The sequence below is a fragment of the Pollicipes pollicipes genome, unplaced genomic scaffold, assembly GCF_011947565.3.
Source record: "Pollicipes pollicipes isolate AB1234 unplaced genomic scaffold, Ppol_2.1 Scaffold_3087;HRSCAF=3621_pilon_pilon_pilon, whole genome shotgun sequence".
Classification (NCBI taxonomy): Eukaryota; Metazoa; Arthropoda; class Thecostraca; order Pollicipedomorpha; family Pollicipedidae; genus Pollicipes; species Pollicipes pollicipes.
In genome coordinates, this window is record NW_023596225.1 from 30,936,638 (window position 1) to 30,963,351 (window position 26,714).

General features: G+C 52.0%; 1 pseudogene; it reads right to left on the reverse strand.

Moving 5' to 3' along the window:
* Positions 1 to 3,284: 3,284 nt before the first annotated feature.
* LOC119090034 (exportin-2-like) overlaps positions 3,285 to 26,714 on the reverse strand; it is a 115,943-nt pseudogene continuing 92,513 nt past the window's right edge.

A 26,714-nucleotide genomic window follows, 5' to 3' on the forward strand; every position in this document is an offset into this window, starting at 1 on the left:
TATGTTAAAAAACAACGGGAATCTTGAAGCCTAAAAGTGGCACACCATAGCGGTTATAGGAAATGCTCCACATTTGGTGATACTGACGCAAGCATCATATGCCATTCGCTTGTGACTTTTGTTTTGCTTTGTTAAAGACTGCTCACACCAAAGACATAAAATATGTTACCCAGTACGTCATTGTTAGATTACGTCTGGAGCGTCTTAATGACGTCAGAGTTGCTGCCAAACCCGCTTTGTAAGAATAAACTCGATGATAGTTGTATTGGCCTTGAGCACTACATGGCCATTGAAATGTCAGTATTCGTATGACGTTTTATGGCGTCATGCACATCTGTGTAAACTTGAAGTAGTCAGCACAAGTTCGTGCACATCAAGCTCAACCTTAGCTTAAGCTTGAGCTAAGCAAGCTCAAGCTTAAGGGTGACAACCAGAGGGTTGTCACCCTTAAAAAGGGTGGAGCTGTGAGCTGCGTTATATTATCTTCAAAAGTCTATCTCAGCTTAACGTCCACACAAATATGGAACGCTCCCTTTGAGCGAGCCACATACGGAACTCCAGAGATGCGCAGCGCATGATTGGTGCACCTCCAGCGATGCTGTGCCGCCAACTACAGCTTCTAATAACACCCAAACAGGACCTCCCCCATCCACCCATCTGTGAATACTCAGCGGACGAGCTGAATGTCTGCTTCACCGCCATCAGCACCGAAACCCGGGGAAAACTTATCATGATCAGTGTGTGTGTATCATTGGGGCTTTACGACGCACCCAGCTGCTGAGGCTATGTGGCACCGCCTGCCTCTCACCCTGGCAGGAAGGGCGGGCACCGCAGAGAATCGAACCCCGAACCCCGGTTTCCCAGACGCGTAGCGGTTAACGCAGATGCGTTAACCACTACACCACCGGCGCCCCCATGATGGTCAGAGTGACTTCGCTTCCATGGACGGTACGCGAATAATTGAACGTCTGTCTCCGTCATGTAAACACGGATGCCCTGAAATACCGTGTCTGTAACGCTTCGCCGGCCTCAGCAGATCAAGCTCTCATTAAAAAAACAAAGCTCAAGTTTGGGAGGTGACTCAACAACCAGCATATTGAACGCAGTTTCAACGTTGTCGATTGAACCTTCCTTCGCGTTATCAACATCGTCTCGGAAACCATGCCCGCTAGCTGCGGAAGAGCTGTTGAGGTGCCACTTCATGCGAGGAACGTCCCGCCAGCAACATCAAACTAGGCCCATCAAGCTGGTCCCAGTCGTATGTTTGATTGTGGAGACGCTTGTTCCCCAACGTCACACGTCTCATCTGAAATACCGGTGCCTTTTTAGTACCGAACAACGCTGATTAATAGAACAACCTTTGCTGTGCACGGTTCCCTGAACTGTTTGACAAATTCTAGGATGGCATGGATTGACCAGTGACGCCTCCTACACTTACAACCTTGAGCCGCTATCTTGGCGTGGGGGACTACTCTATCCTTCTCACACAGCTCCAGTCGCTCCATATGTCCACCGGATAGTTTGAGGGCTATCTGGAGCACAGCACGCAGCCAGTGAGAGTGGGAGAAACGCTGCCTTGTCCACCAAAAATAATTACTGACACGTTTTGGGCCTCCTGCCTCAGCCTTTGGACTGTATGTCATAACCAGCAATAACCTCACTTGGTATAAACCGGCCGAAACCAACGAGTTCCGTGCTACAGTAGCCCGTTACGCTGACGATAGGCAGATCAGTGTGCACAGCGTCTTCCTGGTTTCTCCGACGGTGTATGATGGCTTACGCTGCCAAGGCGGGACTTTTTGCTTGTGGAAACAGGCGCCAGCTCAGCCAGATCCGCGTCATCCACCGTCCTGGTTGTGGATATCGTTCCGATGCTCCGTGTGCCGTGATCTTGTTTTGGAATCTTTATCGCTTTCCTAAATGCCAGACGCGCGTTACCTGTCAGTGTCCTACCACGCATCACTGACCCGCTTGCGTTCTCTCATGTCCGTTAGTACGCCCGGGTTTACGGAACCGCGACCCGCAGACCGCTGAGCACTTGAAGATGTTTGACTTCGGCCTATGCGGGTGGCACCCGGGCGTCGTGACTTTGACTATGTGACGGATGTTTTAGAGGCTGGTTAGACTGGGTACTGCCTAACGTAATGATACTAAACTTCATGTGATGACACTAAACGATATGCTAAACGAACTAAATAATAAACTAAATGATACTAAACGTAATGCCTAAAACCTTGACCAAGGGAATACCACTCAATGCGTTTATGGCTTTTTGCCGACCATGAGAATACTGAGCGCAGAACACGGTAATCTAGACAATCATCTCTTTCTCGCACCAAAAACAATTACGGGGGTTGACCACATGTCTTCCGAGTCGCGTAGATCTACGTGAGCGTGATCAATTGACAAAGCGGATACGCTTTTTTCTACGTTCAAGATCCTGCCCAATAACGTTATTCAAAGAACGTAACGTTTTTTTTAGACAACACGTTTTCACCACTCGTGTACGTTTCTTTGTGTCAGGCTTAGGTTTGTCGCTTTGGGATTATCGATGCACAAGACCGAAGAATATTCTAATTTATGTGGAATGACCTAATAAAATAGTTCCATACTTACATTTGTCAGTGAACGGAAACGTTGGCATAACCAAACAGTTTGCTTAAAATGTCAACCACTGTTCCATCACATGATTGACATTGTCAATTACAATTAAATGACTTTAACAATCTTCGCAGGAATACCGACCAGTCTGCACAAGCAACGTGGAGCTTATGGATTTGTGCATATGCACGCAATCGCGAAAATATAACCCGGCGGCTAAACTAGCAACGTTAAGGAACATGACTTTGTACCGAACACAAGTCCTCAAGCAAGTCACTACTGACTTCACTTGAGCACCTGGTGCACATGAAGACCCAAAGGCTTTAGTTCTGACCAGTTGTTACTGTCCGCAACCGTCTGAGGGCCACCTTCTTCAAGTTGGGATTCATGTGATTGTGCAATCACAGAGATCCTAACGGGTTGAGCTCTTTCTCGATTACCTGGTGAACCACGCGTCGCTGCCTCATGGCACATCGCGAGCCCCGTTGCACCAGCCGGCAGCCGGACGCCGTCGACACACGGGAGCGTCTCCGGCGCCTCGGGGCTGCGACTCGGCCCGACCGAGCGGTGCACCTCCGGCGGCTCGCTCCCGGCCCTCGTCAGCGGCACCATACCGACCCGCCCCGACCGGGCGGTGCCACCCCCGGCCGCTCGTCAGCGGACCACCACACCGACCCGCGGCGACCGTTTATTGCATACACAGTCTCAAGACACAACATCACAGCGACAGCACCAGCAGGTGTGAGAACGATCGCCCCCGACGACGGCACGGGCTCGTCGCGAGGCGGGGCGAAGCAAGGCGCACGCGTGCGAGACAAAGGCGAAGCGGGGGCGGTGGCGCCCGCAGGCGGCGCGCGAGGCGCACGACGGACGCGCCTGTGCGGCCGTCACTGTAGCGTGACACCGGTCTGCTGGACGTACTTCTGAAGGAAGGCGGCGGCCTCCGGCGCCAGGCCGGCGCTGACCAGGGCTGGCACGCGGCCCGGCTGCCGCTGCGCCAGCCGCTGGAGACCGCGCACCAGGTGCTCCCGTGGACTGGTGACGGCACCTGCGGCGCAGAGGGGAGGGGTGACGGCACCTGTGACGCAGGGGGGACTGCTGATGGCACGCGGCGCACAGGGGGGGGGGGACAGCGTCTGACCTACGGACAGGGGGATTGCACTCAAAACACGCAGTGAACTGGGACAGCACCTGAACCGCTGAGTGGTGACAAAACCACACGGACGTCTGGTGACCGTACAACAGAGGGAAGCGGCGACATGGTCATGCTGCAGACTTGGTGACGTCACCTGCATGGCAAGATACTGGTGACTGCCCCTGCACTGCAAGGGGAACAATATTTGCACCAAACAGGGGTGTGGCGTTGGTGCCACGCGAAGTGATGCTGCCAGCACCACACACTATTGCACTAATGATGCTACCAGCAACACACATGATACAGGTGATGGTACCACATAGGGAACTAGTGACGGCACCATACTGGTTCAAAGTTAAACCAGTGGGCTTCTTGGTAACAGGCCCTTGTTGCCCACTGGGCCAATCGCGAAAGCCCTTTTATTCGCACCAGAAGAGGTTGCCATGACCACGGTGGTCAAGATTGCAGAGAAAAAGTGTAGTGTCATTACAAAGCGCTGATAGCGTAGTTTCGCATTGAAAGTAGGTTAGGTCGATATCTTGGATATGTCGGTGCTGCAGTGGCGCTACCCAGTGCTATCATAAAACGTAACTAGTCCTAGAGTTTTAGAAGAGTATGTTTTCCGAAATGTTCCCCGAAGGTGGAACACTCCCTTAAAGATGTGTTCCACGGCAACGAAACGTACATATATAGCAATGAGTTCCAATGTTCCACTGTTAACCACCAACCGTGAGCTACACACTAAAACATCATTGACTGCCGTGAAATTTGGTTGCGCTTCTTGTGCTGTAGGTTGCTTACAGCTGTTTGAGAACACTACATTCATGCGACCTACTCCGAATTTTTGAGAAGCCCCAATGTGTGTGTGTGTGTCTGTCATTGGGGCTTTACGGCGCACTCAGCTGCTCAGGCTCTATGGCGTCGCCTGCCTCTCACCCTGGCAGGAAGGGCGGACACCGCGGGGATTCCAACCCCGCACCTCCGGTTTCCCAGACGCGCAATAACTAACGCAGACGCGTTAGTCACTACACCACCGGCACCCCAGAGAAGCCCTAGTGTCTTGAATCCCAGAAAAGAATATCATTTATTCACACCTTAAAATAACTAATGCGCTATTGAAAAGGTTTTATGATGTTTCACATAAAACGAACGCATTATAAGAGTGGCGTGGACATACGGAGCAAATATTACCAATGGAAGCTCGCATAAGCGCGAACACACGCATGTTGAAGCGATTGTATTGCAGATCTGTAAAGAACTTAATCGCTTTGCCTGAAATGCACGGCCCACAAAAACACAACGTTGTCCTACACTATTCTTGCAATGTGCAATATACCCTTCCCTCACGTATCTCCCACGCAGCGGATACATAAATACGACGACGATAACACTGCGATGACGTTCTCTTAGCGGAGCACATGTGCTCTCGATGACCCTAACAGCAACGTTTATTACATCACCGCACATCTTTTGGAAGAAACAGTGTTCCCCGCTATAATCGCACACGCCCTGGCCCGAATCAGCCGTGCTATGAGCCAGTCGAGCCAGCCGAGCCAGCCAGGTGTGTTACCCCGCACATTCAAACCCAGCTTTCAATCCTCCAAGGCCTCCTCGACCTGTTCTCGCACCCACGGAGACGCCACGGTGACCCGTAATGGCACGTGGACGGCGGCAACCGCCAGGCCTTGTGTCTGTGCACTTCTCCAGACACCGGCGCGGGCAGGGACTTGGCCGGTGCCAGTGATGGGAGTCCACGCCGCCCTGGCCGTGCACCACCCGCCGGTGAACCGCCGGCTCCGCCATCTCATCGATTCGCCGGCCTCAAACACGTACGCCATGCACATGTCACGTGTCTCGCCGCACATCGATACCCACCGCCCCACTTACAGGGACGGGGAAGAACGCATGGCCTACAACGCCCGCGGCAAAGGTCGTGAAACGGCACACTTTACCAAAACGACAGCGATCGTTTAAAAGCGTCAAGGGGCAATTTAGTTGACGTCACCATTTACCGGCTTGATTAAAATGAGTGCATCACAGGAACTGCGGTGATCCCCCAGCTGACTTCACGCCACACCCTTCCCCAAGGCCACATCAACATATCTCACTAACACGGCACGCGTCTCTGAATGGTTGGGCGTGCAAGGCGCGTATCCGGTTCAGACTGGGCCATGCATCCAACTAGCAGTCACGGGTGTTGATTTGCATTCTTTTGGGTTGGCCACTTCCCCACAACCTTCTGGGGCCAAAGCACAAGCAAGGCATTAAAATAGGGGGTCAAAATTATTTAAATTTTCAAGGCGGTACCTACTGCTTGCTTCACAGGTGTAAGGAACAAAGAAACTAAAAACTACGATGTCATGTTCAGTTCAGTGCAGCTGACATACATAGCTTGTCACACTATTAAATCTCCGCGCTCTTGCCGTGTCTACTTGAGTATTTTTTGTTCTTTCCCTGCACGATGCCTGCTTTTATTCACTCCATTAATATTTCTTGTTAGCTCTGACCCGATTTTGTGCTACTGTCTGAGTGGTTTGACATTATTCAGCGATCTTTGGAAAACGAAAATAAAGCGGTCAATATTAGCACCTAATAACGTGACCAACTGAAGAGGCTACGTTCGACATATCCCCTGAAGTGCGCCGACCTCCAATGCGACGTGAATATCCCATGTGGCTGTTTCGAAAACCTGCCGATCGATGCCAGCCGACCAAACCGACAGTGGTAATCATGGGACAACGACCACCAAAACAGAACAAACCGCGCCCCACATGCATAGCGGGAGCGCTGCGCCGCAGGCACCAGCCCGCCTTCCGGCTGCCGGCCGAGGTTTCTGTGGCATCGCTTAATGGTCGTGCGCATCAACCAGTGCCCTTCACTGCCGAGGTTGCGCACGTCCAACAACGTCTGAAGCGCCAGGTGATATCGACCCAACGTCGATTAGGAAACCTAGTTTCGACGGCCGGCTCCCAACAAAATGACAATGATGCCCAACGACAGCATCTCCCGTGGAGACGGAGCGAGGGAGCTTCCGGGCCGTTAAATGACAGCCAAAGAGTCTCTTGCACCAGTTGGGGACACCCTGGGTCAATGGCGGCCTTATTACGATCAGAGACTGCCAACGCCGAACAGTCAGCTTCGTGTCGGTCTCAGTCCTGGGGACCCATTTCCTAAGCAGGAATGATGATGATGATTGGGGTTTTAGGGCGCGTCGACTTCTGGGGTCATTTTGCGCCCATAACAGCTAAGTGTTTACCGTGGCGTATAGATGGCTGTGAATCCTACGCTTCTCAAAAATGAAAACAGCTGTCCGGTGCCAAGCATGCGAGAATCGTCACCAATAAGGTCTGAAAAGGTAAGACCTGACGCATCTCGTCCGAAGCAAAGTGCCCGCTCTTCTCTGAACTGTAGGCAAGAGTGAATAACGTGGCGAACCGTAAGTGGCGCATCACAGCGAGGACATTTAGGGCGCTGTTCACCGCACAAAAGGTAGCTATGTGTTGCGTGCGTGTGGCCAATTCGTAATCTGCTGAGGGTTACTTCTTCGCATCTCAACTTACGTGAGCTTGAAGACCATAGACCCAGTTGTGGCTTGATCATCTTTAACTTGTTCTTTACAATGGCGTCCCAGCAGCGTTGCCATTTCCCCTTCACAAAGGTCGCGATTGCAGGGTAAAAGTCCCTTGCCGGCACGGGTAAAGAACGGGTGCAAGGTGCACGCGCTGCCCGTTTTGCGGCCGCGTCAGCACGCTCGTTACCTGCGATACCCATATGACTCGGTATCCAACATAAGACGACAGTTTTACCGGCAAGATCCAGCGCTGTCAGGCGAACTAAAATATCCTGTATAATGGGACAAGGTGGGTTATAGGTTGTCAGAGCCAACAGGCTGCTTAAAGAATCGGATAAGATCACGTGTGAGTTGCTCTCACCAACTTCGATGAAGCATAGGGCTTTACTGATTGCAACGAGCTCGGACGTGTAAACTGAGGCGTTTCGGTAAAGAAAAGGACCAGGTGGCTTGGTCATTCACAAATGCAGCACCAGCGCCTACCTCCGTCTTCGACCCATCAGTAATGTGGCTTGAAAACCTATGTACGACCCGATGTGCTCCAGAGCCTTCGATCTCAGGTCGCATGGGATCGCTCCCTGTTTGCTTGTGCATGAAAGGGATACATCCACTTTTGGTGAGATTAGCTCCCATGGAGGCACTAATACGGGACGCGACCTTAGCACACCACGCAAACTTATGTCGCTTTCCCGGAACAGCTTCTTCATATCGACACCAAATGGAATAGCGGACAGCCTTCCGCTACTTTGGAACTTGCTTTCCACATCACGTGAAAAGATTGCTCGGTGAGTCGGATGGTTGGGAAATTGAGCCAGCTTGCAAAAGTACCGCATGCCAAGCATTTCCCTTCTCAGTGCCAACGCCGGTTCATTAACTTCCACGGTAAGGCTAGCAACTGGCGATGTCCTGAATGCCCCCGTTACAATGCGTAATGCGGTATGGTGCACGGTGTCTAACAAACGTGTGTAGGAACTCGGCGCGCGGTCATAAATAAAACAGCCATAGTCAAGTTTCGAACGTATAAGTGAGCGGTATAGCAGTAGCAGTGTTCTTCTGTCCGCTCCATAAGATGTTCGAGACACATACTTCAATACGTTCAATGCTTTAAAACAGTTGTCACGTAGGGCTTTCAAATGTGACCCATACGATAAACGGTTATCAAACTGCAGACCCAAGAAGCGGGTACTGGGTTCGTTTGGGATGATCTGGCCGTATAGCCTTAAAGCCATAGCGGGGCATTGACGACGTCGTCTGCAAAAGTGCATAGCGACTGTTTTCGAGGTTGAGAAACGTAGTCCGTTTATAACGCTCCATCTTTCCAGGCTGATCACAGCCAACTGCAAGCGACGTTCCAAAGAGGCAAAGTCTGACGAGGCATACCAGATGGCGACGTCATCCACGAAGAGAGAGAGCGGCTGACCGACTTTGGAAGGGAGTCACCAATATCGTTAATCATAACAGCGAACAAAGCGACGCTCAAAACGCTACCCTGGGGCACGCCATTGTCTTGTTGGTACCTATCCGAGAAGTGTGAGCCAACACGAACTCTGAAAGAACGATCGGTCATAAAGTTCGCTAAGAACGTGCCCATGGCTCCTCGAATGCCATAATGAAAGAGCTTTTTTTTAGGATGCCGTAACGCCACGTCGTACCATAGGCTTTTTCAACATAAAAAAACACAGCGCCAACATGTCGCTTTTCTCTAAAACTGGTGCGAATGTTTGTGTCGAGAGCTATAAGATGGTCAATGGTACTGCGATTTTTCCTGAATCCACATTGAGCAGCCGTAAAAACGTTGTACCGCTCCAAAAACCACGACAAACGCGCATTTACCATACGTTCCATCAACCTACAAATGCATGATGTCAGTGAGATAGGGCGATAGTCAGCAGGGTCAGCCCCACTCTTACCAGGCTTGAGCATAGGGACAATATGTGACTCACGCCACGACTCCGGAAAACCTCCATTCTCCCAGAGATTGTTGTACGTCGCCAAGAGAGCCTCAACTACTGAAGTGGGAAGTCGCTTAAGCATGGCGTTGTGAACTAGATCCGGACCCTCTGCCACATTGCGCAGCGATCCGATCGCGGAAATTAGTTCGGCCATTGTAAAAGGTCGGTTATACGACATCTGCTCCGTCGTGCTGAAGTCGACAAGGGATGCCTCGCAGCGGATCCGGTGACGCATAAACTGCGGGACGGCATTGCCGTTACCACACCGTTCGGAGAATGCGCGGGCGATTTCATTTGCTGAGTCAGCTGGGTGTATAATGTCACGTCCATTGATACGGAGCACAGGGTGTGGCACAGACGAGTGCTGTCCCGCAATGCGTTTGATCCGTGACCATATATTGGATACAGGTGTTTGGCAGTTAAGTTGGCCGACGTACGATCGCCACGATGCCCGCTTGGCCTCTAGAATGGTACGTCTAGCAGCCGCTCGTGCTCGTCGAAATGCAATAAGATTCTCAGTAGTACTCCGACGGTCAAACTTTCTAAGGGCCCTCCTACGTGCACAGATTGTGTCCCGGCACTGCTGCGTCCACCATGGGACAGGAGGACGAGGGCAGCCCGACGTTTGCGGTAAGCACCCTTCTGCAGACCGCAAAATCAGCGATGTCAAATTCTCTACCGACGGGGGTTCACTCGCTGGCTGCATAGTAAGGGAATGCTCGATCCTCGCTTGAAACTCAGTTCAGTCGGCTTTTCTAAAATTCCAGCGCTGTGGCCGAGAACCAAGAAAAACGTCAGCCCGGTACTTGATCCAGATGGGGGAGTGGTCACTTCCCATTGGATCGTCTGACACCGACCAGTCAAAATGATTGATCAGTTGTGGGCTCAAAAGACTTATGTCGATTGCCGATGCCTGTCCTGATGGGGGTGTAAAATGGGTACGCGTGCCCGTGTTTAAGAGGCACAGCGATTCTTCATGTATGAGGGCTTCGCAGCGTTTCCCGCGAGCGTTTGTCTTGACACAACCCCACGCTGAATGGTGAGCGTTAAAATCACCTAAAATGAGGACAGCCGGCGGAAGCTGAGCCACCAGGTGTCTCAGGTGAGCGGACGGAAACCCGGTCCCCGGAGGCAAGTAGATTGAGCATATGGTGATCGTATGGCAGTTTAACAACACTTTGACTGCGATAGCTTGAAGCTCAGCATTCAAAGCCAGCCTTTGTGCACACACGCTGTGGTGCACGGCTAGGAGAACGCCACCATGAGCAACAGGGTCAGGTGGTAAATCTCGCCGCCAAACAGCATAACCCGAAAGACTAAAAAAGCTGTCGGGTGCCAGTTTTGTCTCCTGGAGACATATCACCGCCGGACGCCGCTCGTTAATGCATAGTTGGAGATCCTGGTAGCTTGTTCGGACGCCCCTACAGTTACACTGTACAACATTCGTCATGGAGCTAAGAGGTCAGGACGGTCGTTAGCTTCGTATCACTCCATGGTATCGACGCCTACCGGAGGACGGGGGGCATGTGCTTGGGTCGTGAGTGTAAAACAGACCTACTTTTAAAAATACTCGGCTGCGCCGGCCACAGCAGACCCAGACGGTCCAGCTAAGGGGTGCAGGGACCCACCAAGGTCTGATCCCACCGACGCCGGCCGGGTCCTGGGCCGAATACGTGGGCTGCCGTCTGTGGGCGAGATTGGCCAGGGGGGCCACGCTTTTCCGGGCGCCCCACTCTAGACGGGGACGGCGCCGGCGAAGCCGTGACCCTAGATGGTGGCACAGGAGCAGGGCCCATCGGTGGCTTCCTAAGCAAGAATAAGGCCGGCACCCGCGATAGGCATTGGTCTGGGCCCGTGAAACATTGAAACCCTGAGTCGGTCAGGGACCCGCAATACCTACCATAAGGTCCTGCATCAGCAAACGGCCCTGAGACCGCCAAAGTAACATTTGCTGTACAGGGAAAGAGACTGGGCTTTGAATGTCTGAGGGCCTCTTGTGTTGATCGGGGCCCTCTGACAATGAAATCGTTTACGATGATCATTTACGACCATGTATGATCATTTACGATGAGAGCCCACAATGAGACAATGGAAAACCATGTGTAAGTTAGGAGCCACATAACAAAACGGAGAGCTATCCATCCCATTGCGGCCAGGTGCCCGTTTCGATCGACTAGCCTCTGTGCCAACTATCTGACACCTGCGTCGATAAGGGACATGTTTGCGTCCGTACGAGCCCCGCGTCAATCCAGGTCCAAATGGCCGGGTCAGCGGCCTCCGACGTCAGACAGGCAACCAATGTACGATTGATCCCTCTGATGGCCTACGAATCGACCGGGGAGCCCTGCCTGATGACGACGACGATGATGATGATGATGATGATGATGATAATGATGATAATGATGATAAGCCCTGCCTGATGCCTCCGTATCGCAAGAAAGGCAGTCGGTATGTATCCCGGGCTGGGACGGAACGACCCTTCAGTCCCTGACCAGGAAATGTAACGTGCCCCCTAGTATTCTACCCACTGGGTCCCTCGCCCAGAAAAAGTGTCACGGGTTTCCTTAGTGCTGAACAGGGTGAACCAAAATGGGTTAAAAATGAGAAAAAGGGTGAAAACGGGGGGACCAATCCTGGGATGACTTTGATGACTTGCATGTTTTTTCGGGGGGGAAGGGGGGGCTGAGTAGAACTCCCTTCCCATGAATGCTGGCCCGAAACCTTCAATGCTCTTTTGGGACTTCCCTCCAGTGCTTATGAGCAAGCACGGAAAATTTAGGCCAATGAAATGCAGAGAAAGTCTGGACTGCTGGTACACTATGTCTTGTTGAATGCATCACTATCTATATCAGCATCATCAATCACCATCATTATCATTATCCTCACCATCGTTATCATCAATCATCATTATCTTTATCACTATCACCATGACGTCGGCCTCAAAAGCGAAGCGATTCCTCCACTTATGACGACTTCCAAGACTTTGACCACCCCACCGACTGTGAGAAAGCGACACCCGGCGGCCCCGTTTCTGCACATGAAGTGCTACCACTTCCAATTATTCTATATCTTTACGACGGTTTTTAACGTTCATTGTAACGAAACGCAAAAGGGGAATGAAAGTTGCACTCATGTTCTGGCGCTTTGCCGGAAGACGCCGCGATGATGCCTACGAAACCAGTGGGGCCTTCAGTCTCTGGACACAAATCTTGCTCGTTTCGGTGCTCACGCATGGTCGTATTGGCCCGCCGCACGCCGGTCGACAGTGCTCGCATATGCAGCACATATCATTGAGGTCATAACTCATAAAGCTAATATATTGCTGAGTACCTCGGCACTCCCGATTTACGATGCCTCCACAGTTAACCCGGTCACCAATGTTAGATAATGACCCTGGGATTTGCAGTTGCGTAGTCAAGGTAAGTTCAATTTATGCTTTGGCTGGCTCGAAATGCCACTTCCTTACAATAATGTCCAAAGTTTGAACTTACTGACGTTGTTAGCAGCAAACTCCTGCGATACAAATCATCGCCACTCGCCAATCCCCATGACTGCTCTCTGTCCTTCTCCCGAGGGGCCCTTGTGACAGATTAGTGCCGGTCCCCGCATAAGAATAGCATTAAAGGGATAGGGATGACTAGGGCCAGTCAAGTTTTCTCACGTTCACCGTCCCAAAACGAACAAGAATTAGACTGAAGAACTCATTTCAGCTCCGGCGGAAAAACCACGACACCTGCAGTGTTGTACACAACGGCTCGTGTCCCTGTAGCTGAAACGATACAAACCGCAACGCTACACGCAAAGCGTCCAAAACGAAGGCAACGAACAAAAGAACGAAAACACATGCAGCAGTCATATTCATCGCCTGTGTTTTGAGCTGTGCCGTTTTCCGCGTATATTATACCTTTCATGCACATTGCTATCGAGCACATGAGCTCGGCGCATGCTGTCTCATGAGCCCTCGATTACCGAGCCTTCTTTATCTTTGTCATGTCTCATGTTCTCATGACCTCGAACCATTTGGTTCTATTTCAAAAACCACAATCCACCTTATTTAAACATGTTTATTACGTGCGATGCCTCCGAGCGGGCCTATGTTAACGTGAGCTGCAGTTTAACTACTAAACGCAGCACTCGGCCTCGCATAAGTCTGGAACGCTGATAAAACATCCCAACCATTGGCGGAACATTACCCATCAGCCAAAGCCAGCGCACACCTGGTATGTACCACCGTGGAGCCTCGTAAACCTCGCAATTTATCCAGACAGCAAGCTCGAACTCTACCCGAAAGGGGTTACGAACTGTATTATGCACACCCTGCCAGCTGCATTCTGTAAGATGCACCGACAACCACATCTACGTATAACACCACTACCTTCTGGCTGCTACAACCCTGAGCTCGCAGCGCAATCCAGCATCCTCTCCAAGAAAAAGAGACTAGAGGTAAACCGTGTGGGCGGGTTTGGGTGTAAACACTCAAACCCCGTTCAACGAACAGCGCGCCAGCCTGCGCGGCTGGGTTGGGAGGACGCTGTCCATGCGGCGGCCGAACCAAGCGCGCTATCACCAGGGGCCGAGGACGCGACGGTGTCGCGCACCGGAGCCGGGCGCGGCGACAACTCCTCCTGTCGGCCAACTCCTCCTGTCGGCCAACTCCTGCCGTTGGCCAACTCCTCCCGTCGGCCAGCTCCTCCCGTCGGCCAACTCCTCCCGCGGCTCCATCTCCTCCCGCGGCCCCAACTCCTCCTGTTGGCCCACTCCTGCTGGCCCATTCCTCCCGCTGACCAACATCTCCCGCGGCGCCAACTCCTCGCAAGATGCGGCGTGGCCAAAACCCTGCATGTTAGCCAGCCTGGCGCCAACGGTCCGGAGAGGGCCAGCGTCCCGCGCATCCCCAGCATCCGCGCGGCCGGCCGGCTGCGGACGAGGGGGAGGGGGGTTGTAGCACTCGTTCACTCCTGCACTCATGGAGAGGATGAGCTGGAACGAGCCCGCCACGAGCCGAGTGCCTCGCGGCCAGGGACAGCCTCCTTTCCCTTATGTTAGGTCTCTCCTCTCAGCCAACCACCTGCATAATCCTCCGACCATGGATCTACGACCCATCGTGGCACACCGGCCGGCACCGCGCGCGGCGAAGCACGCCCAGCACAATCGCCGCACGCGCCAGCAGGCCGCCAGCCGGGCAGACTGGGACACGCCGGCACCGCGCCGAGCCCGCTCAGGGCAGAGCCACGCCCTTGCCCGAGTGGCGGATGTTGTGGTAATGCAGCGCCACGACCGCGTACGGCGGCCAGAGCAGCGCCAGCAGCAGCAGCACCACACCGGACAGCGCCAGCTCCAGCGTCGTGCCGGCGGCGAGCCAGCCGGCCAGCAGCCAGCCGAGGACAGCCGTCATCGCCGGCAGCCAGACGGCGAACCAGGCGAGCCAGACCACCAGGCCGAACGTGTTGTCCTTCGTGACCGAGTAGGCCATCTCGACACAGACGGCCATGTGCAGGCAGGGCACCATGGTGAGCGGCACGACCAGCAGACCCGGCTGCACGTGGCCGCGGCCGACCAGCACGGCCAACGCGATCAGCAGCGCCAGGTACAGCGCCGCGTGCAGCACGCCCGACCAAAACGCCGCGCTGCGCAGACCCATCGCGCGCCTCGCTGGGCGGGCCTCGGAGCTGGTCGGGGAACTGGCGCTGACGCTGGCGCTGACGACGGGCGGCGGGAGCTCACCACGTCCGAGCGCCTGGCGGCAGGTGGCCGGTCGCCAGCTGCACGGGCAGACTGCGGCGTCGAGGCGGACGTCAGCACGACCCGCGGCGGTCTGGGGGCGGGCGGCGGGGCGCTCGGGTGGCGCACTGGCACCCACGGCCCGCCGGTAACTGTCGCTGTCGGCGTGTTTACCTGTCCGTATGGCAACCCCGGCATCGATCCTCGGTGGACGCACGGCTGCCGGCCAAGCGGACGCGCCGGCGACGACCGGGGCGCGCGACACCATCGGATTCGACGTCCGATCTCTGACGTGAATGGCTGAGTGCGAGTGCCGGGCAGTGTGTGGATATTTCGCAGGCCCGACAGCGCCGCTGAGCGTACACGAAGGGCTGAACACACTATCTGTTTGACCTTTCAACAATCGAACGCCGGAGCTCCCAATCGCCGCGGAACATATGACCGACGACAGTCGAACGAACAACCATCACACCTGGATGGGGATCGGGTCGCATGGTGATCGAGCATGGGGCCATGGACAGCTGGAATTGGCGCACCGCGAACGACCCACCAACCTTGTGAAATCCGCCGACTTTACGATAGCTGATTCACGGCCACAGTATCTGGGGTAATCTGATCTGTGGAGGGCGCGATATTGTCCAGCAGTGATCCTGGACCGTCGTTGGTAAATTCGTCGTAATGGGGTGACCGATACTGCTCCATGGAAGTGAAAGCACGTCGTAGCTTCTGTGCGGACAAAAACAGCCCTTCCCTGAATTTGCGTACCCGTGGGCGGAGCAAGCGAAAGAGCTCCAGGGGCAACTGGGACATGGTTACGTTGATAAGATGCCAGCAATGTGGTGAACGCAGTGGTCAGTTTATAGCGCCAAAAATCCAACTTCCAGCCTGCCGACAAACCTTGAGTTCCACACTTTCCTTTTGCAAAGCTCGCAAGTCCAATCACGTGTTTGTTGGCCTGGAGTGCTGGCCTACGCGTGACCGGGCTGCCGGCCCCGGGCGACAGCGGACTATCCGGCTCACAGCGTCCGTCCAGAGGCCTCCGACAAGGCCGGCCGTGTCCGGAGAGCACAGCCGAGGCTTTCAGACCGGCAGGCACACAGCTTTCGCCGGCTCAACGACTATCGACAGCCCCGCGCGTACGTGATGCATACTGTATAGACCGAATGGCCGGTCGGGCGGAGTTGGGGCGGGACTAATTAGAAACTTTGCCGGCTTCCAACTCCGACAGGATGTAGACATTGCCGTCAACAGGCGAAAAGGCGGATAGAAAGGCACGCGAGTTCGCCATGGCCAAGCGCGCTGGGCGCAAAATACCCTCAATGGTCAGAGCGCCCCAAAAACCCGATCATTACTAACAGTTCGACTTCCCAAAGCGGCACGGTTCTGATCATTGCTGACCCGTTCAGTGGGGCACGTGTGAAAAAGCATATACAACAGTCACGCAAAGTAAAACAAAAATCAATCCGCAGCGGTCAGCTTTCATATATTGAACCAGGTGCGCGTCTCTTGAACTTAATAAATATGTACCATAAATTATCATCAATAATGAAAAGTATATACTACATTTTTGCATGAATGTATATATATATATATATATATATATATATATATATTAATACGCGCTGGAGTGGCCGGCTGCATATTCTCCGCTCGGGTGGGCTTTAAAGGCGCGCCAGGGATTCCGCTACGAAATGTTTTTAAAACAAAATGTTGACCTGCTATGACCCTCAAAAGTTCATAAAACATGTCTGCTGCGGCGACTGGAATTAACATATTCGAAATGAGCCCCCAAACTACCCAAAACACTAAGCTCTTCAGTGAAAGAGCAGGTCAATTTTGACCTCATCCTGACCTTCATACTTCACTCTAGATCAATGGCATTGCTTGCAATTCTAAATGCCCTCTGCTGACAGTCATAGCCTGACTTTGCCCTGCCAGCCTGCCTTGGCCATCGACCAAACAAGGTGCACCTATTTTTTACATCAAAAGATTATTCAATTCTCTACAGCAATGCAAAGTTTGGCGCGCCTACTCCGCGCCGTTCGGAAATCATTTTGGACAAAAAACTTTTGGGAATCAACTCAACCCCTCCCCCTGAGCATGTGTCAATACACATGAACTGATTTGCGGTCACAACTTCCACGGAATTTCGGGATGCGTGCAGTTTTTGTCCGTGACTCCGTGTTAACAACTCCCACATCGACTGTCGTGACGGGCGGACACACACCCAGCCGGTATACGGCCCGGTCCCTAGACTTTCCACGGGTGGTCGTGGGCGAGCGGTTTGAACTCATCTGATATTTATCTCATAAATGCATACGCCATTTTCATGATGTTGGTATTTTAACGTACGCGCACTGCTTTGACTACATACAGCACAGTAGTATTTCACCAGCACAAACCAGTGTTGGAACCTCAACACAATGCATCAATGGCAGCGTAACGCGCACAGCCAACCATCGGGCGAGGCCGTCCTCGCCACAAGCGCGACATTAGGGCTCCCTTGCTGCCGCTTAAATGAATCGGGTCTGCAGAAATAGAACTCCAACTTGACGGCTACCGCAATGACGAGCAATTGACCCCTCTACGACACGACTACGATTAAAAACAGCAGCAAACATCTGCACATTTTCAATCATGACTTAGAAGTTTTGAGCCGTGACACGCATTGCGTGGACGCAGCGCCACAACACTCGGCGCCAGTGATGCGTTCCTGGTTAAGATCGAAGCATCGTCCTAGCTCGCCAAACGTCATAAAGCGGCGGCTTCTCATCAGCCAGGGGTCCCAATCCTCATTACAACGTGCTCAACGTGCTGCAGCGCTCGGGACAGTCCGTCCCGCTCTCTGGCGTCACCTGACCTTTAAGGCAGCCGCCGCCACCGATCGCAAGCCATCCCAGTCAGAGGCCATTATTCAGCGCGAGGGACTCGAACCCACCCTGTCACGTGAGGATGAATCTGGCAACAGGTGCTGTGGCCAGCTGAGATATCGGGACGGACAAGTTACGGAAGGTACCAGTTATGGGATGGACTTTGGTGGTAAACTTGCATTGCTTTGAGATTAAATTAGAACTGAGCCCTAAATGGCATGGTACGCTCCCCCCGACCTGGGCGACCCTCCTATCTAGCACCCAACCATCCTCTTCATTTAACATGAGTTGCAGCTCATTATTCCCTGAAACGGAACAGCGTAGTCGGTGCATAACAGCTGGTTGGTCATTAGTACCCCACGATTACTGTGACAGAGTTACGAGAATGGACCCCAGCTAAATACGCCAGTACGCCAATTGCGATGTAAACAGCTCAGACGTGGAAGTCGCCGAAGCCCTACGATGATAATACATGATAAGTCGTGGCAGTTGGAGGAACGGATAACCGAGTGATACCAAAACCACAACTCAAGGCAAAACTAAGATCCAAGTGATGCAAAACACGCCCCCAGCACCCAGAGCCTTCCAGGCCCAACATGCAGCCCTTGACGAACTGACTTGTACGTACGTCACAAGGGTCCTGTCTTTTGGTGTAAAATGGCACTGAAGGGGGATGTGATGGTGATGACTTGGAGTTTTTGGGCTCATCGACTGCAGGTCATGCAGGTCCCATTCCAGGAGGATGTGTATGTCGCTCATATTTCCAAGTTACACTGATGAAAATGTCTCTGTTGCATGTTCCTTTATCATCTCCATTTTTAAAGCACATCTCCACTCCTAAGCCATTAATTCAGCCACATTAATCAATGGCTCTGTCTCTATGCGCACTTAACGCGATCTAGCACATCGAACTGACTGTTTCCACTTCTGTCACGGAGGTGCTATCTGTAAATCCACGCCCCGTATAAATATTTCAAAGCTTGACTTGCCTACCCACGGCTCCTTCATCCCGGTTTAAGCAAATTATTCCGATTCTCTGAACTTTGACGCCAACCCAATGTCGCTCTTATATAGCGACATCTAAAAATTTCGGCGTATCTAGACACGAGGTCAATCTACGAACAATTCTTAGCACCTTTTGCAAGACGTGTATTTTGCATACAGCCTCTGAATAAAGTCCCATCATCGGTCCACAGTCCTTGTTTGCGTAAGTGAAGTCAGAGCGCGCGCTATCCGTACGGTGACCGGCCGGTCGTCACCTCGTTCTTCCTCGCACTGATCGTTGTGATAAGAAGAAATGGGCTTCTGTGGCCAAAAAGCACATAATCTGCGGGCAGAACTACATAGTTTTGAAATGAAATGTAAAATACCGTAGAGCCCATGATGCCTTCCTGAACGATGACCTCCCCCAGCCTCGGGTGGCCTCCATTCCTCCCAATCCACTTAATCAGCCACGACCGCAGCTTGTTATCGGCAAAAACGTAACAGGACAGTCGGTGCATGAAAAATAAACAAATGCTCCGCATTTGAAAATACTGAAGCAAACATCCGATGTCATAGAATCTACTTACTTATAACTATTGGTATACTCTCAAGTGAAAATGACTCTTCTAGCCCACACAATTGCTCTCTTTATGAACGCCAAATATGAACGGCTCGATAATGTTTGTCTTGGCCTTGACCGCCGCAGGCCTAATGCAATGACAGGATCTGAATGACAATATGACGTCAAGAGTGCCTGAGGGACCTTGAAATAGTCTCCCAGAAAAAGCCTGCACATCTTGGCAGGCGTGTGCCTAAAAAATTAGGGGGTTGAGATCTTAAGAAGGGCGGGGCTGTGAACCGCACCGAATGATCCTCAAGATGGCCATTCTATTTCAAAACCCCTTTACACAAAGCTAAACTTGCCATCTCACATCTCTCTTTCAGCGCTCATTCCCCCCCCCCCCCTCGCTGACATTTCCTCCTACTTGTGTTTATCGGCCCACTTCTTGTGCTCGAAACTCACTACTTGTGTTCGTGAACTTCCCCTCCAGATAGCTTTCCAGGCGACAAACATCGGGGCAATATGTGCACGCGTCGCATGTTTTCAGCTTAGTATGCGCTGTGACCGTATGCGTTTGTTTGCTGAGTGTCTCGCAGGCCGACTCTTGCCAGCGTGAAATCCGGGCCGAGTTCTCCTCAGCGTTGAACTCTCTGGCAGAGTGCGAAAACCCCAGCACTACGGCGACAATGCCCGGAACTTCCGCGTGGCGGTTCATTTGGCCGCCCTCTGGCGAGGCGTGGTCTGAGCGTACGAGACGACGGCCGGACGGAGAGGGGTGTCTAGTGCGCGTGGGTGAATACTCGGCGTTTCAACGCTGAAACTCCCAACACGGCGGAGCTTTCCCCATTTCTTACATTTGTGGCATACGACTGTGGGCTGTGGATTGGTGTGACAGGTATAACTCACCTGTTCAAAGTAAGCTCTTTGCATGGACAGAAGTGCAACTTCGCTAAAAGTCGGGGACCAAAAGGGCGTTATCTTTTTAACGCGTGCTCGGGTGGGGGTGGGGGGTGGGGGGGGGGCAATTTGTCTCCTCACAAGGTTTTTTCCAAAAATAACATTCGAACTGCGTGGGCGTAGCTGCGCCAAACTTTGCATAGCTGCAGTCAATGAAATTGCCTAATTTATGGCACATAAATTTCATGTACCTTGATATTATACCTTGTATATATGATATAATGTACCTTGATATATCTTAATATTGAGATCTCAAGGGTTCAATGCCTAGCCCGCCATCGCTCCCGGCTGGGGGACAGGATGAATTCCCACCGGGATCTCGAACTTCTAGACGCCGTATGAGAAGAACAATGATACCGTTGTGGAGGTACCGTTAGATTATACAAAAATGCAAACCAAATTTGGGACATTATATCACATGTGAGGTTACCGGAGGTCACGAAAGGAAAAACACGGTCTTTCATTGATGCAGTTAAAACGTATGTAAACAAGAAAAGACGGATATTGAGGGCACAGAAATAAGCGTTCACTGTGGTGAGTCTATTCCAACCATTTCTATTCCCTCATCAGGTCAGGTCACATCATGTCACCGTTCAAAATTGATCTACCAGTGCCCTGCAATACTGATACTTTTCCACAACGTGCATCTGAATAAGTTAACTTGAATACGTGCAACTGTGGGACAACAGCATTCCAGGCACAACAATATCATTTTAGGCTGTCTTTGACTCTATCTGGAGTCAACTTAGGCCAAATTCATAAGCCATCCAACGGAAAATTTGAAGTGCTAACCGGGCCTATGTGACAAATACAAAACGTTTCCGCGGCTAGAAATAGCGTGTTGTACATCTACATGTATTCAGGTAGCTGTAATGTATTTGTAACAAACTGAGAACAGGCACGTGGGGACATAACATTCCAGGTCATCAGCTTCACAACCACGATAAGGAGGTGGTTACACCCGTCGCACTCACCAGCCTCTCCGCTACCGACAACATAAGTCACTGGCTAAGAATGACCCCATATGACCTTGCATGAACTCACGTGGCCTAGTGTGATCTAATTAGCATTAAAATGATATCCCATGTTTTCAGTGGAGCATTCGAATTTTTAGTCCAAAACTGCCGGATAAAACCGCCTATTTCGATCTCAGCATGTGTTTTGCCAGTGACACTTCTATAGGTAGGTCACGACGTGGGCCAGGGCAAAGGTGTTCTGAGGTCATATGATGGTTGTGCATGTCAGCTAGTACTCTTTTCCTTATTTCTCAACATCAAAAGTGCACAAAAATAGGTGCAAAAGAGCCCTATGTACGAAAAGTAACAAACATTGACCAGACTTCAGGTCACTGACATCGTCTTTTTCAAAAAATCTGAAGCAGGCAAACTGTAGACATTATGTTACATCATTATAGTAATCTTGAGCCGCAGCCAATGCCCGACAAAAACGTTATCTGTGGCCAAACCTTTTTAGAGCTCGATCTCTTTGACCTGTCCCGGGTCACTGATCTCGGACGATTAAAGCTTCGAAATTGCATAAAGGATGCCAAAATCATGATGAACAGGCACTGACCATTCGGTGTCGTTGCGAGCGGTCGTTTTTAACCTGTGCTCAAAACAGCGTACGGGGGGGGGGGGGGGGGAGGAGTACAACAAAATACACCCAAACGAAGGAGATAGCAGCCCCATGTCGAGACTATGGCATCGCTCTTGCCGAGCTCTGCTACGATCCAGAAACACGCTGAAAACACTAACCAACCCACACCCACCCACCACCGGCCAGACCATCAGAGGAGCTGTCGGGCGCCGCGGGGTGCGGTGACAGGCCGCTCCCCGGGGGCGGACACATCTGCCGCTTCGAGGCGCACCTTCACAAGCGGAGGCGTGCCCGTAGAGACCGCGCACCAGCCACCTCTGGCGAGGCCGGCCCGCCTGCGCGAGCGGCGCGGCCCACTCGGCCGCGCGTCGCGCGCTGACGCCGGGCGCGCCAACCTGCCGAGGCCCGACGTCATCGAACCGACATCGAAACCGACGTCGAAATTGTGCAGGATAACACGCTGCCACTTCTGATAACATCTTATAACACGATGCTTGACCTTGGGCTTCTTATTCTCCGGATTCAGTAAAAAAAAAAGCGGAACAAGAAAACACGACAGGCGTCACTGCCTGACGTTGCCAGCTGCTGTGCACGCCGCAGTTGCTGTACCATCCACAACTGATAATCGCCAGGGGCAATCCCATTAGGAGCATCCCAATCAAAATCCCAATCCCAGCGGTAATCCCGCGGCCGAAGACGAGCACGTGTTCATAGTGACACGGTCTTCTAGCCAGTTCCGGTTCAGTAGCGCAATCGCACGGTTTGTCTGTGCGGGGTCAAGGACTGTGTGCCGGCAGTAAGGACTTAAGCTGAGGGTGGGCGCCCCAGACGAGATGACCCAGGACGGTGAAATAGTGACATCATTACATCATGTGATCATCATCATGTGATCAGAGTGACATCCTTACATCATGTGATCATCATCATGTGATCAGAATGGCACCATTAAATCACGTGATCATCAACATGTGATCAAAGCGACACCATTATATCATGTGATCATCATCATGTGATCAGAGCGACATCATTACGTGCTCAGACCAATGACGTACTACTGTGTTCAGTTCTAGGCCACAGCTTGGGCGCCTTTTACAGATTGACACGCCACGCTATCAGAAGGCAGCGATGGCTTGCATACGGGTCTTCTGCGGAAGTAGGTTATGAATCAGCATCACTCCCCCGTCAGCCAACGACCCGTCACCACTTCCAGTAACTGACGGGTCGTTAGCTGAGGTGTTACTTACAACGGGGCACGTCATTTCGAGCGCGCCGACCGGGCTGGATCGCAACACCTATTAGCCGGCGTGCCATTGGGGTCAGCAGCCGAACGCCCTCAACGGCGCGGGGCAGACTCTGCCTCCCCTGTCTTCCTACGTAGCTGGTCGTACGATTCGAACGAGTCATGCACCAATCGATTGAGATGAGCCAATCAAAAGGTTTCTAACAATTAGTCAAGTCGCTCAAGTTTGCTTTCCAAATTTGAGCTGAGAGTAAAGATCAAGATTGACTTTTGCATCAGGGACATTTTGCATAACATTTTGCATCAGACATTTTCTCAGTCGCCGAACGTCAAGAACTGCAGCAGTGTCGCAAATCTCCTGCCACCGCGCTGTCATTGCAACAACTGGCTCCGTTGTGAGCACAACAGTTCCGAGCGAGCCAGCCGGCCGTAAAATCCCCATAGCACATTGCGCTAGGAAATGCTCGACAATGTGTGATACGTCAGGTGGCTTGTCTGCCACCTTTTCCACACTGTTGCTGCGGGTGACTTCTAGCCGCTGACGCTCCTATTTCAACCCGCTGTTTGTTCTGATGATGATTTCAGCAATGGCGTTGTCTATGACGAACAGCTTGCAGGCTTCAGCCTCTTGTCTGACACGTTCTGTTCGACTGCGCGCGGTGGCCGATGCGGCCAGAACGTTGGCCGGCGTCCCGGCCGCGGCGCGGTGCGCCACCTGGCGGTGGCGGCTCCCCGGGGCGGCACATCGCAGGCACGGCTCGGCGTCGCCGGGCCGCTGTGTCCGCTTGGTCCAAGGTCAACTGCAGTTGTGACCTGGTCAGCTGCTGACTGGTGGGCGGTCGGCAGTAGCTCCTGATGGAACCAGTCGCTTGCGTTCTGCTTCAACACATGCTACCACCACTGCTCGACGCCGCCGCTATCACTAGCCAATCACCATCGCTCCCCCTTCCGCTCCAGTCCGACGATGTCTTCAACCAGGCACCCTACCTCAGCAGGCGTCCAGCATCCGGACTCCGTCAGACAGGGGTCAGCTCGTGTTAACCTCAGAACGATATCGAATAGTACTCGTCGAGCTGTGGCTTCAGTTTGTTTCGCTGCACGAAAAGCTGCGCCGTTGGCGTTGGTGTAGCACTGCCTCCATCCACAACACTGATTCGTATTTCAATGGCGCACAGCGTGTCCGGATTTTTTCTACACCTTCAATGTTTGCGTCATTTGGCGGCCCGCTGCGTTTGGGGGTATTGTAGTCGCCCCTACTCGAGCTAGCTCTGTGGTTGGCTTTGTCGGTTTGTTTTTGCACAGCTTGCTTCTCCTAAATATACGAAGCGTCTCCCAACTATGCGCCAAAACGTATTCCTCTGACATACACTATGACCGACACTGGTATCTGACGGGAGCAAATTTACGTCGCGGATCGTCACGAAGGTGAGTCTGTTGTATGCACAACTTTTACGTCACTCCGTGGAGCCGTCTGCGCCGTGCGCCTGGCTGAGGAAACGAGGCATTTTATGCACTTTTCGGAAAATTAAAATTCCACAAATCCGATATAGCAGAATTCGAAATCATGCAACTTCTTATCGCATGATGGCACGATTTGATGCACATTTCCACAAAACTTCATTGTTGGCGACTTTTTAAGATTTCGTGCTTTGGTGATGCAAATTCTGTGAGTGAGGTCGCTTGACAATATTTGTCTGCACATCAGAAACAAATTTAATCTTTCTTTGACAAAAAAAACGCGAAGAATCATGTGGGGGCGTCAAGAAGTTTGGTGTCGATGTCTTCATTCGATGTTGAGTTAACAGAGCATCCAGACGAGCGGGTATTGGCTTCGCCAATGGTGAACGGGTAAACCATCCCCATGCGGAAAGCCTAAGAGGTCCTTTGAAGTTCTCCATCAATAGCACACAAACTGCTCAATGAATAATACTGAAATGGTTAGCAAATCACTTGTTAACTATTCTACCAATTCTGTGAAGATTGGAAACACGTATCTCTCAGAGATCCCGAGCAATAACATGGTCGTCGAGGTTATGTCGGTACACTTTTGCGTCCAGGCGCCTATCAATGCCAGTTTATGCCCTGTTATGTGCCCCTGAACGGCATTCCTGCCTTGATTTCCTACACAGTATTGGACATAAACAGCCAGATCAATCAGTGACGTTTCACATACGATCCCCGATCTGGACTTAAGGGCATACAAGTATAGCTTTCCTTGGCGGACAGCTTAACTCTACTTCACGATGGGCACGGCATCGTCCTCGGAGGCATATTTGGCAAGTACATAAGATTCACAGCTTACGTAAGTGCAAAGTGCACCAGAGGTCATCACCTTAACTGATCATGAAGGGGCCATTCATCCCTCAAAAAGAACTCGTTTATTGGCGTGTGTCAATTTACAACGATTTTATATCCATAACTTGCCAATGATCCGCATTCATTGCCGCGAAGCTGCAAACACGGCACTTGGCGTAAAAGCCCTTCGGGTTGGCAGCCTGTGTTTGGAGGTTTCATAGCGACCAAATATTTTGCGATAGAACATCGATTTTGCTATCAGTCTGCAGTGCATAGAATCTACTACGTGCGAAATAAAGCAAAAGAAGATCCTATGAATATAGGGGAGGTCAGGTAGCCAGATGGCGGCGCTTACTGAACAGGGCGTTTACGAGTTGATCGCTGAACTTATGCAAACACATGACGATAGACCAAGAAATTGCGAGAAACCACTTTTGGACCATTTAGGTTGAAAAAACACGACATATCCGGTCGTGCAGCCTGCTGATGCGGAACACGATACACGACACAGTGGAAGGGGCAAAAACCCGTGTAAAATGACTGAATGTGGGAAGAAGATAGTAGCAAAAGCCGCAAACGTCAAAGCGACGTTTCCCCTGCGGCTTCGTACAGGACAAACTGGATGCGGTCAGTCACTCATCCACGACATACTTCTGAAGGGTGGACCGGAGATATAAAGCGACAGAAGGTCCAGAAACTAGGGATCAAAAATATGTTAGAAAGCTTAGACTCGCCGTCTCTAAATGGTCTGTTGTCTGTCACAAGTGTGACAAATGTCATCATGGGCGACAAGCCATACTCAGCCTGTTGTGGAAATGACGTAATGCTGGCTTTTATGCTGGTCCTAGTGGTGATTCCAGTTATGTAAAGTTCAAGCCACAGAAAATGATTTTTCCGGGAAACGTAATGTTGTGGAAAATCATCAGGCCTCATGGAATCACAGATCCAGCTTCCCGCACAAGCATAGTTGCCGTCAGCGGTGAGCTCAACCGAGAAAAGTGCATCAAGGAGAAAAACTGGTCGCCTTTTATGCGAAACATCTCCAGAAAGATTGTGCGGTATGGTCCGACCTGGCAACGGTCCAACAGTGGGTGCACTGCCTGTGCCCCTCACGAAGCTGGTCATACCGTGCTTCAGGGCGGCTGACTACTCCTCTGCTCTGCGTCGCAAGTGCGTCAGCTGAGGTGTACGTGGGGTACCATGAGCCCACGGTTGAGGGAAGGAGGTGGA